At 39.6% G+C, this 11,271-nt stretch overlaps 1 protein-coding gene and 1 long non-coding RNA gene across 7 annotated transcripts in view; both read right to left on the bottom strand.

Annotated features, from left to right (window-relative positions):
- LOC126924796 (IQ motif and SEC7 domain-containing protein 2) overlaps window positions 1-11,271 on the bottom strand; it is a 138,905-nt gene that overhangs the window by 54,922 nt on the left and 72,712 nt on the right. Inside the window, exon 1 of one of the 6 annotated variants that reach the window (XM_050739654.1) lies at window positions 1,407-6,209. The exons of the other annotated variants lie outside the window; for them this stretch is intronic. The gene's annotated coding sequence lies outside the window, so the exon portion shown is untranslated. Of the gene's footprint in view, window positions 1-1,406; window positions 6,210-11,271 lie in introns of those variants that run through there. 6 annotated transcript variants of the gene reach the window in all.
- On the bottom strand, window positions 7,198-10,580 carry LOC126924810 (uncharacterized). Its single transcript, XR_007713701.1, has 2 exons — window positions 7,880-10,580; window positions 7,198-7,829 (listed from the first exon to the last, which is right to left on the bottom strand). It is a non-coding gene; the product is annotated as an uncharacterized LOC126924810 (long non-coding RNA).

Raw genomic sequence — 11,271 nt, forward strand, 5'->3', positions numbered from 1 at the left:
AAAAATAAATAAATACGATATTAAACTCAAACTTGGAAGAGCCTAATATTTTTTTTTTTTTTTTTATAAACCAGACAAACCCGAGAATTCGTATCTTTGCGAATCTGAATCTTTTACTGAACTCGAATATTTGTATTTTCCAGTGAAACGAATTCGATACGAAAATAGTTTATTTTCTGTCGTGTCGCGGTGCAATTAAACGATGACCAAGCGAAATGTCAAAGTGACGTTTGCGTAATAACGAAAAAGGCGGTGTGTTCCATTCGTGCCTGTCTGCAAAATCCTCGTGGAACGACACAGGTGAGCAAGAAGAGGTAAGAGAGGTGGAAGACAAAAGAATCATCCAGCTGTGAGACCTTCGAGCGTCGATTCTGATATACAACTGAATCTTATTGATCGATCGCGTTCATTTGCGCAAGCTTTATTAATATTTCAATGTAGTATCCGATATTTCCGATCGAGCTTACCCTCCAACTCTTTGTTCTAATACACAAGATATTTCTGACTATATACTTAATCCTGATATGCTTATCGTTCTTCTAGAAAAATAGTCGCAAGATAATCTGATTTTGAAATTTTCGATAGCTTTATTTGCGTCAGGTACTCTATTCTTTTGTTTAAAAAATCAGAATAAATTAACATTCAAGCAAAAGATACAATTTAATATCGATAAATTAATAGTAACAGGATCCACAAACTTACGGCTCTAAAAATCTATCTGGTCGAACCAGAGGTTTTAGAACAGCGAGAACAATTTCGAAAACAATTGTAAAAGAATTCGGATATATTTGGTCGTGAGTCGATGTGATTGTATTTATAATTCGAGAATGCTGTATTCATCGCTGTTTTTAGCATCCGAATGCAATCTGAATTTCTAACGATATTTGCCCAAGTTTTTAATTTGCTCGATCAATTATCGGGCTGCGAGGTGAACCGGATTAGTCGAGACACATCAAGGCTACGACAGTTTTATGGTTTCAAGAACAAATGGAGGGAAAAAATAGCCAAATCGTAAGCTTTAAACGACAAGGTTTCCGTACATCGTACGAAGCTCGTGGAAAATTATGCGAAATTGCGATCGAAATCGATCAAAAGCGTCACCAAAAGTCACAGTCTCGCGCGTGGAAACTTACGGGACACGGGGCTTTTTAAATTTGCCGAAACGTTTAAATCGATCGGTAGCGTCGTAATTCTCTTCGAAATTCAATAAATCGCGCGATATTTCAATTTCACTCGTTCTGCTCACCAACTCGTGGTACTTTTGCTTTGCACCTCGCAACATTTCCGAGAAAATTAATATTAAAAAAAAGAAAAAAAAAATGGGACAAATTAATCCAAAGATGGCCAAAGATTGGAAAAGTCGCCAGACATTTCCACGCTTCCCTTCCAAGAAACTCTGGATATACCTGGTATCTTCAAACGATGCGTTTGCAAACACAAAGGCAGCATAAAACTGCGAAACACCACGGCGTACTAACGATACACTGCACTAAACTGTCGATAGCCGTGAGAAGAACGAAGGCGGAGAAGAGAAACGACGTTGGTCGCAGCGGTCGCCTTCTTCCACACAATTTCGCGTACGCGCTCGAGGCGCATTACGGCCAGCGGCTTGTTAAATAATTAGATTTAGCCGCGGCGGACAGTCTCTAAATTGATGTCACCGTCGTCGCCGACAGTCGAAACCTTATGACGCACGAATCGCGACTATAATGCGCATCATTATCGCGTAGTTATGGCCGTCAGAACCAATAAACGCGTGCTGCGCCCAATTTTCCTCCATCGATCATCGTATTATCGACTTCTTATCGTATAGCCGTTTATTTTCTGTTTCCACCTTCCTCCATAGTCTTCGATATTTTGTCGTCGTTCGAGGTATTCTTTTTTTTTTTTTTTTATTCGAATGTAATTAATACGTTCGACAATTCCGACATTCTCGCGAAGCTGTATTTCGTACGTCGGAATTTCCAAACGATTGAATTCCGCACGCGTGTTGTTCCAATCTCGGGCGTAGCAATTCCGGCAATTCCAAACTCGGCGTATCGCAATTATCGCGTGAACGATTTCCGCGAATGGCAACTGCGATGCAACGACCGCGGATCGATTCCGAAAGTGGCAATTTCGATCAATTCCGTGTGCGGTGATTTCACACCGAACTTCTTGTATTCGCAATTGCAACGCGATTCGATTCTACGCGCGACAATTCCAGCGCGCCTCGCTTCTACGTGCAGCGATTCTAACGCGGCACAATTTTATTCACTGCGTTTCCAGCGAATTCCAATCCGTCATGTGTCGCAATTCCAAGAAATCCAGCTGCTATAATTGAATTTTTGTCGTCTTATTTCGTGGTTCTGGGCAATTAACCAAATTCTCGCAACTTTAGGAAATCTAGTCATTATTTAGTTGCGAACTAAATTGGTTTTTGGGTCTGCGAATTTTGCTCCATCACAAAATTGATTTTGCTTTTTTATCTTTTTCTTCTCTTTCCCAAGAGAACTCCGGGTATTAATTGGTAATCGATTTATCCGTCGTTGCTGCGGAAGATTCGATTAGAGGCGGGAGTCTGGCGAAGTTCACGAGGAAGCGACGTCGGTTCGAGGACCGATAATTCGACCAACTTCGAACTGTTTAAAACTTGCTACTTAATCTTTCCACTCTCTCTCTCTTATCGAGAAGACCGGCTTTGGTAGAAGCAAAGTATCACCCGACTTTGGCCTAAACTTTTATCTTTGAAGAATCGTGTCGAATAAAAAACACACTCTTCCGTTTCACGTTCTTTCCGACCAACTTCAACTTTGACTCGTACTTTCTTCCATATTTCATCTCGTACTTCGCCTGTTACTTATATCCTTGTTATTTATCGTTATCGCTTGTACGTCTCAACTGCCAACGTTTATATTCCATCAAATGTCCACTGCAGAGTTCACAACCTGCGTTAACGATCGCTTTCTCGAGATCGGACGATCGCCGAAAAGCACGCGACGATTTCACTGAAAAAATGTTCTGCATCCGACCAGTCGTATTTGCTCGCACGAACCGAGCAAATTCTTCGTGAGATACATTACGCGATTACGTAAAGACGAGCGAACGGTCGAAATGTCGTATTCGAGAAGCAAATCGTCTCTACTTCTCGCGATTTATTCCCCTTTGAATTCGCATCGTGACACAAGGTTCGCGACACATCGATCTCCGATATAACGGTGATCGAGTTTTTCCAGCGATACTCGGGCAACGGATCGCGATTTTCGTAACGCGATCCAGAAGAAACAGAGTCGACGTGAAAGTCTGTCGGCGTACACACCACGTCCTTCCCTTCTCACCTTCTCCTTCCCTCGCTCGTTCCTTTTCTCTCCGTCCGTTTGACTTTCCACGGGCGTAACGCGAGAGCAAAACGCTCAATAGACGCCGCTATACTTTGAACTTCGACCGATCGCGCTTTCGCTGCATCTTCGATTTCACCGACTGGCCGCCATAGTTGCCCCTTTCCCGATCATACAACGTTTTATCGCAACTCCGCTCGACTCCCTTTCCATCCGATTCAACGCTCGGCACCTTCGCGCCAACTTGCCACAGAACCGACCGTTTTGCCTTGAGGTTGTCGGTCCTTTTAGCTCGGATTTTAGCCCGGCATTTCGGTCACGATGCGATTTCCTTGACTCGAGCCTTAAGCCGAGCTCGAGTCGCGCGTTCGAGAGGCTGCTTCAGTTTGAGGTCGAGCGCAAGGTTGCTGGCAATTCTCTGGATTTTGCTGCGTCGTCGAGACTGATACGTTGGAACACGCTTGGCACCGTAATTCCGTGGCACGGAAGAATCAACGAAATGGAATTGCTCGAAAGATGGGTCGGTTGGAACGATGACAGTTTCTTCGTAATGCAATGCCTGTCAATTCCCTTGCAATTGACTTCAACGACTGGCAATTCCTTCTGGAATGGAATTGCGGCGTCGCGATTCCAACGGGAGTAATTGGCGTGTCGCTCGATTTCCCCGCGATGCAGTTGCGACGAGCATTCCGATACAATTGCAGCACCTTTCCAAGGCAATCGCAAAGTCGACAGATTCCATGCGCGGCAATCCCCGTTACACTAACTTCTCGAACGTTTCAACTCTCACTAATCAATATTCCTGTTTTCACAACTCGAAGCACCGTTGTTCACGGTAAAAATCCTCCTTATCAATCCACCCGGTTAAACCACTTATCCTACATCTAGAGCCGTATAATTAAAAGATATCGTGAACTAGTTAAACGGGCGCGTGGCCGTATTTCAACCGTGTGACAGATATTCGCGCGGCAAAACCCGATTCAAGATCCGCGCGCCGTATACTCGCCGACGCCCGCGGCGGAATCGCGATGTTTATTTTAAAGTTGCGATGCCTGGCGCCATCGAGAGCGCACGGAGCAACGACGAGGCACACGCTGTCGCGGCTGTTCGCGGTTTCAGGTTGACTGGTTGGTTCGCTCGCTCACTCGCCGCGACTCGCTCGGATGTTCGCCGCGAAACCGTCCAACGGCTGCACCCCACCTCGATGGACAGGACGCCGCGACGTGACGCGAGTCTCACCGTGCCCCGCTGCTCTACCCGGCTCTAGTCGTGCACCTCTGTCATTTTTTCTCCTTCCTTTTACTGGGCACACATGCGTGCAATGCACGAATCTATGACTAATCGCCGCTATTGGGAGCGTTCGATGTCCACGCGAGACGAGAATCGAAGTTGCGGACGAAGCGTCGATCTTCTCGCGAACCGAGTCCACCACGTTCGAGTCCTGGGCAACGCGATCGCTTCATACGTATTTATAGTTGGATTCTAAACATCGTGATTTCCGCATCTGAGAATTCTGTTCGTCGGAATTTCAACGATTCTCAATCTCGGTATGCTGCAATTTCAAGACGGCATTCGCCATCGTAGTACTTTCCGATACTGTTGCATCTGGCAATTCCAAACTCCGTTTCGATGCGTCGCAATTCCAGTACGTCCAAATCAGGCCCATCCATATCGTAATTCGAATGTACTCTACCTCGGCGCGTTGCAATTCCAGCGTTTTATAATTCGCCGCGTTGTAATTCCATGCATACAAATTCGGCGTACCGCGATCCCGGTGGTATCTCCAATTCGACGCGTTGCAATTACCGGCGTTTCTTATCCGACGCGCGGCAATTCCAATATCGCCGAACCAAACGCTCTTCCCCATCACGGATGCTATTCCAAGACGTTTGCGATTTCAAAATTTCCCGACTCGCGATTCTAATGCTTTTACATTCGGCGTCCGACGTTTCCGCGATTCCATCGTTCGAAAATTCAGCGTATCTCAGTTTCTCGGATTTTATCGCCGATCGATACAAATTTATTTATTTCTTTATTTATCAACGTCAGACGGGATTTTATTTCTGCCTCACAAACGTACAGATAGAAGTTGCGCGACGAATAACACGAGCAAGATACGCAGAAGCAAATAACATATCGTAATAAATCATCGTAATTGCAACCGTTTCGCGAAATTCTCAATTTCCATGCAACACGTAGTTGAATTCACAGTATCGCGTAGTTTCGCCGTGACGCAGCTCTCGTAAAACCATCGAAAGACCTATGCGTCCCGATTGCATCGTAATCGAATTGCGCTCGGTCGCAGTTGCTCGGTGCGTGCGCCAAGTTCATCAAAGCGGCCAACTAATCGAATAACTCATTTCATTATAATAACGGTACCGCCTTGTACACCGAGACGAGATTCCGGTAAATTCGTAGCCGGTGCTTACCGGCGTGGAAATGATCGATGTACCCTCGGCTCCTCTTGCGAAACGCTCTTTTCCACGCACGATTGTCGGTAACAGCCGTTGAATCGAGATCGAACGAGATGTCCACGCGGTGAATTCGAGCGTGAAGCAGCTTTAACAATGAGTGAAAGTTCCGACCGGCGAAAGCAAATGGGAAACAAGCGACGTGTCGCCGTATACCTGTCCGCGCATGGAAATGCCAAACGTTTTGCTCTTATCCGCGATCGCATTTTCCCCGTATCACGCGCCAACTTCCGTTTAGTGCCTCTGTGACAGCCGTCATTCTCCAGCCACGAAATACCAAGTCTCTTCGTATTTTTTCTCTTACAATCTGTCTATCTGTTTTGTAGCAAACGGAGCATTTTAACGTCGGCGGATGTAGAAGGAATTATTCGATATTTTAGTGGCGATGAGATACACAACCATTTGGGAAGCTTGCTAGGAAATTGAGGTTCGTCGAACTGAACAGCGTTATAATTTTATAACATTTCTAGATCATATCTCTGATACGAGTTCCGATAGGAACAACGACAGAGATGTATTTAATAGAAATAGAAAATGTTTTCAAAGTACACACGTAGCGATGTGTGAGTAACAAATAGTTTGGACGTTTCCTAGAACGGCAAGCTTTAGGTGAACATATATAGATCATGAAACATTCATCAAAACGAACCACTATAATTTTACGAAATCTCTTTTACAAAATCAAAATTATTTCCATAAAACGTTTCTCATAGCTTCGTGTACAGTACATAAGCAACAATAATTTGCAGGTGTCCAAGGTTGACAAGCTTCATGTAGATGGTAAAAAATTCATGAAAAAAAAAATTACTGTAATTTCATAAAATTTGCACAAGATATTTCCGATAGCCCCATGTACGATACACGAAAAACCCTAATTTGCAGGTTTGCGAGCTTGAGTAGATCACAAAAAGCTTCGTGAAAATAAATCGCTGTAATTCTACGAAAATTCTATAGAACATTTCTCGCGGGTCTAATGCCAGCAACGATTGAAATACATTTAATACAAGTGAGAAATGTTTTCAATGTACGTAGAATACGTAAGGAACGATAGTTTGTAGCACTTAGAAGGTTCCTCGAGGTTGACAAGTTTTCGCTAAACATATGTAGACCACGTACTGTTAAGGCGAGTTTCCATCAGTGTTGCAGAATGTGCCCAAAGGCCGATTCGTTACAAAGTTTACTCGTGTCGGATCGCGAGTGGAAAATCAAGCATGTCGGCGGCCGTCTCCGCGTGTCTTTACGTAACTAGTTCTGATTAGCTCGTACCAGGCGGAGACGGTCCGCCGTGGCAAAAGAAATGCCAACGAGCGTTTTGCGAACTGCACGAGAGGCTGGCAAGATCGAGGGTCACGCGTGTGGATTACCACGAGGATGCATTATCGTAACTCGCATAATACAGTCGATCGCGAAATTTTTCGTACATTCCATGGAAACACTAATTTTTCGTTTCTTTTTTCTTCTTTTCCTCTTAATTTTTCATATATTCCATGGAAACACTAATTTTTCGTTTCTTTTTTCTTCTTTTCTTCTTAATTTTTCGTGCATTCCTTGGAAACACTAATTCTTCGTTTCTTTTTTCTTCTTTTCTTCTTAATTTTCCGTACATTCCTTGGAAACACTAATTTTTCGTTTCTTTTTCTTCTTTTTTTCTTAATTTTTCTTACATTCCATGGAAACACTAATTCTTCGTTTCTTTTTTCTGCTTTTCCTCTTAATTTTTCATACATTCCATGGAAACATTAATTTTTCGTTTTTTTTTCTTCTTTTCCTCTTAATTTTTCGTACATTCCTTGGAAACACTAATTTCTCGTTTCTTTTTCTTCTCTTCCTCTTAATTTTTCGTACATTCCATGGAAACATCAATTTTTCGTTTTTTTTTCTTCTTTTCCTCTTAATTTTTCGTACATTCCTTGGAAACACTAATTTTTCGTTTCTTTTTTCTTCTCTTCCTCTTAATTTTTCGTACATTCCTTGGAGACACTAATTCTTCGTTTCTTTTTTCTTCTTTTCTTCTTAATTTTCCGTACATTCCATGGAAACACTAATTTTCCTTTTCTTTTTTTTCATTTTCCGTACATTCCATGGAAACACCAATTTTTCGTTCCTTTTTTCATTTCTTTTTTCTTTTCTTCTTCTTAATTTTGCGTATTTCAGAATTGTTCGGAGTTGTTCTCATTTGTAAGACGATTATTCTTTATTTTGTTTATCTTGTTACATTTCGCAGGTAAATTTTCATTCGTTCGGAAAAAGGTAATCTTTCGTTGTTTTTTATTTTCTTGATTTGTTATGACCGCTTTCTCACACGAAACGACTATTTCTAGCTTCATTTTTATTTCCTACATTTCGCACCTAAATTTCCTTGCTTTTGCGAGGAGCCTGTTTTTTATTTATTTCCATTTCTTTTATTTAATACGTCTCGCAGCTGCATTCGTTTCTTTATTTCTGTTATACATTTTTGCTAATTTTCATGTGTCGACGACTTTTTCTATATTGTTGTTTTTCCTTTCTTTTTATTATACCGAGGATTTTCATGGAAATTAGTATTTTTATGATTCTTATAATTAAACAAATTTAAGTAGAGCTTTGTTTCTTCTATCTACTGTACTTCGTACTGTACATTGAATATTTTGTGTATTTCTGCGATTTTCCATTCCCCGTAAACGTAGAAATGCGCGCAGGCTATTATTATCTGTTTTATATTATTTTTATTACGATCAAAGTCCTTTGTGGATCTTGGCAGACAATCTTCACGTTCTTCTAGAATATGTGCCACACATGTTGCACATTGACGCTTCTTTTTTGTACAAAAGCCTCGTGCGTTCTGCTTTAGATCGTCATTAGATGGTATTGATAAAATCCGCAATCACTTAGTTGTCAACCCAATATTACTATGTTATACACTTTGCTGCAGGCTATTTTTATTCAAATAAAATGATAAAAAATTTCCAGCGTTAAAGAATCGACGTGTTATATTATGTTGATTCCTGTACGATGGTCAAGACTCGTTTTATTACTTCTTTATGCTGTAACGAGCTATAAATACGTAAACGGTAAGTCGTAAATGCGATTCATTATATTACAGAAAGTTTCCTTTCTATATTGCCTTCTGTAACATAGATTTAACCTGTTAACTGTTACAAATATAACGACATATTTATCTATGAATTTCCTATCTTACAATGCGTTTCTTCGTTTCTGTTGAAAAATAAATTACATCTACGTTCTGAGCATAATTAAAGTAAATAAAATTGTCCAGAACAATTTGTAATTGTTATATTTACACGTAGTCGAGTCCACAGGTAAACATTGTGATTTATTACAATGTAGAAAATAAAAGAAAAAGGAAATATGTGTTGTTTTATGACGCAATGTACAATGTGTTTTATTCAAATTAATATGTATGATGTCGTTCCTAGAACGTGTACAAAGAGTTTTCTGAGCAATTGTAGAATAGCAAGGACACGTTATAATGCCAAGGTCTAAAGTTTCGAGTATACGAGTACGTACTTATTTTCTATGGATCCTAATTTTGAGTTACTTCAGAAGCACGAAAGTTTCAAAGCAAAACGTTTCCAAGGACTTTCGTTTGAATTTACAGAGTCTTTATTAAGCTCGAGTTATGAAGTTTGCAAGCAGCGCAAGCAAATATTTTAGTAGCAATTTATTTTCATTCACTTTGCTACGCAAGATTTAAGTACATAATAATTTCACGAAATTACATATATCTTTCTTATCCTTCGTCGGCTATTATCGACGAATAAAATAAGATTGACGTCCAGATGGAAATTATTGTCTCACGTGTGTTGTACAAGTATTTTCATGAAGATTATTCATATTTTAATATTATCAATGTTCTAATAGGAATTTCCTCTTGCTCAAATTTTTACTTGCGTCTCAAACAATAATTTTCATGGATTTCTTTTAATCTTGTCCCTCGTTCATTATTTTTGAGGAATTTTATAACTTTGAATATCTTGATGGAAATTTCTTCCTGCTCAATTTTTTAAACTTGTGTCTCAAACAATAGTTTTCATGGATTTCTTTTAATCTTGTCCCTCGTTGATTATTCTTGATGAATTTTATCATTTGGAATGTCTTGATAGGAATTTCCTCTTACTTAATTTTTTAAACTTGCGTCTCAAACAATAGTTTTCATGGATTTCTTTTAATCTTGTCCCTCGTTGATTATTCCTGATAAATTTTATAACTTTCAATATCTTGATGGGAAATTCTTGCTCAAATTTTTACTTGCGTCTCAAACAATAATTTTCATGGATTTCTTTTAATCTTGTCCCTCGTTGATTATTCCATGATAAATTTTATAACTTTCAATATCTTGATGGGAATTTCTTCTTGCTCAAATTTTTACTTGCGTCTCAAACAATAATTTTCACGAATTTCTTTTAATCTTGTCCCTCGTTGTTTATTCTTGAGAAATTTTATAACTTTGAATATCTTGATGGGAATTTCTTCTTGCTCAATTTTTTAAACTTGTGTCTCAAACAATGATTTTCATGGATTTCTTTTAATCTTGTCCCTCGTTGATTATTCCTGATAAATTTTATAACTTTGAATATCTTGATGGGAATTTCTTCTTGCTCAATTTTTTAAACTTGTGTCTCAAACAATGATTTTCACGAATTTCTTTTAATCTTGTCCCTCGTTGTTTATTCTTGAGAAATTTTATAACTTTCAATATCTTGATGGGAATTTCTTCTTGCTCAATTTTTTAAACTTGTGTCTCAAACAATAATTTTCACGAATTTCTTTTAATCTTGTCCCTCATTGGTTATTCTTGGTGAATTTTGTAATACGAATATCTTGATCGAAATTTCCTCTTGCTCAAATTTTTACTTGCGAGTCAAACTACAATTTCACGAATTTCTTCCTATCCTGATGAACCTTGTGCCTTACCGATCGTTATCGATAAATAGAACAAGAGCGACTGCTCATTCTAATTGTTGGAAATTATCTTTTTCTTGCGTCGTTATAGGTAATTATACAAATTGAAGGCAATGAGAATTTAAAAAAGAAAAAGGAAAAAAGAAAAAAGGACAAAGTCACACATGATAAAATCAATCCATGTCGCAGACCTCAACAGAGTCGACTTTCGCCTCGGATTAGAATGTCTGGAATAGCGAGAGAGCTTGGCCTTTGCTCGCCGACCATTTGCATTCGTGGAGGTTAATGGATCGCGGCAGAAAAAGGAACTCGATTCTATCCTTTCGATCTGTACACGAGAACGGCTATAAAACATCGGCACAGCACACTCTCTATTTATCATTCGATACTTAACGCGACATTTTACTTTCTTCCTTCTCCCTTTTTCTAAATAAAACACCAAATTTTTACGTTTTGATCGATCCTCTGACAACTTTCTTCTTTCTATCATTTTTCTACCGTAATATATTTATATATTAAATAAAATTGTAAATTGTACAATTAAAAGTAACCAAGTAAAATATGTATTTCGAAAATATTAT

The sequence above is a fragment of the Bombus affinis genome, chromosome 15, assembly GCF_024516045.1.
Source record: "Bombus affinis isolate iyBomAffi1 chromosome 15, iyBomAffi1.2, whole genome shotgun sequence".
Classification (NCBI taxonomy): Eukaryota; Metazoa; Arthropoda; class Insecta; order Hymenoptera; family Apidae; genus Bombus; species Bombus affinis.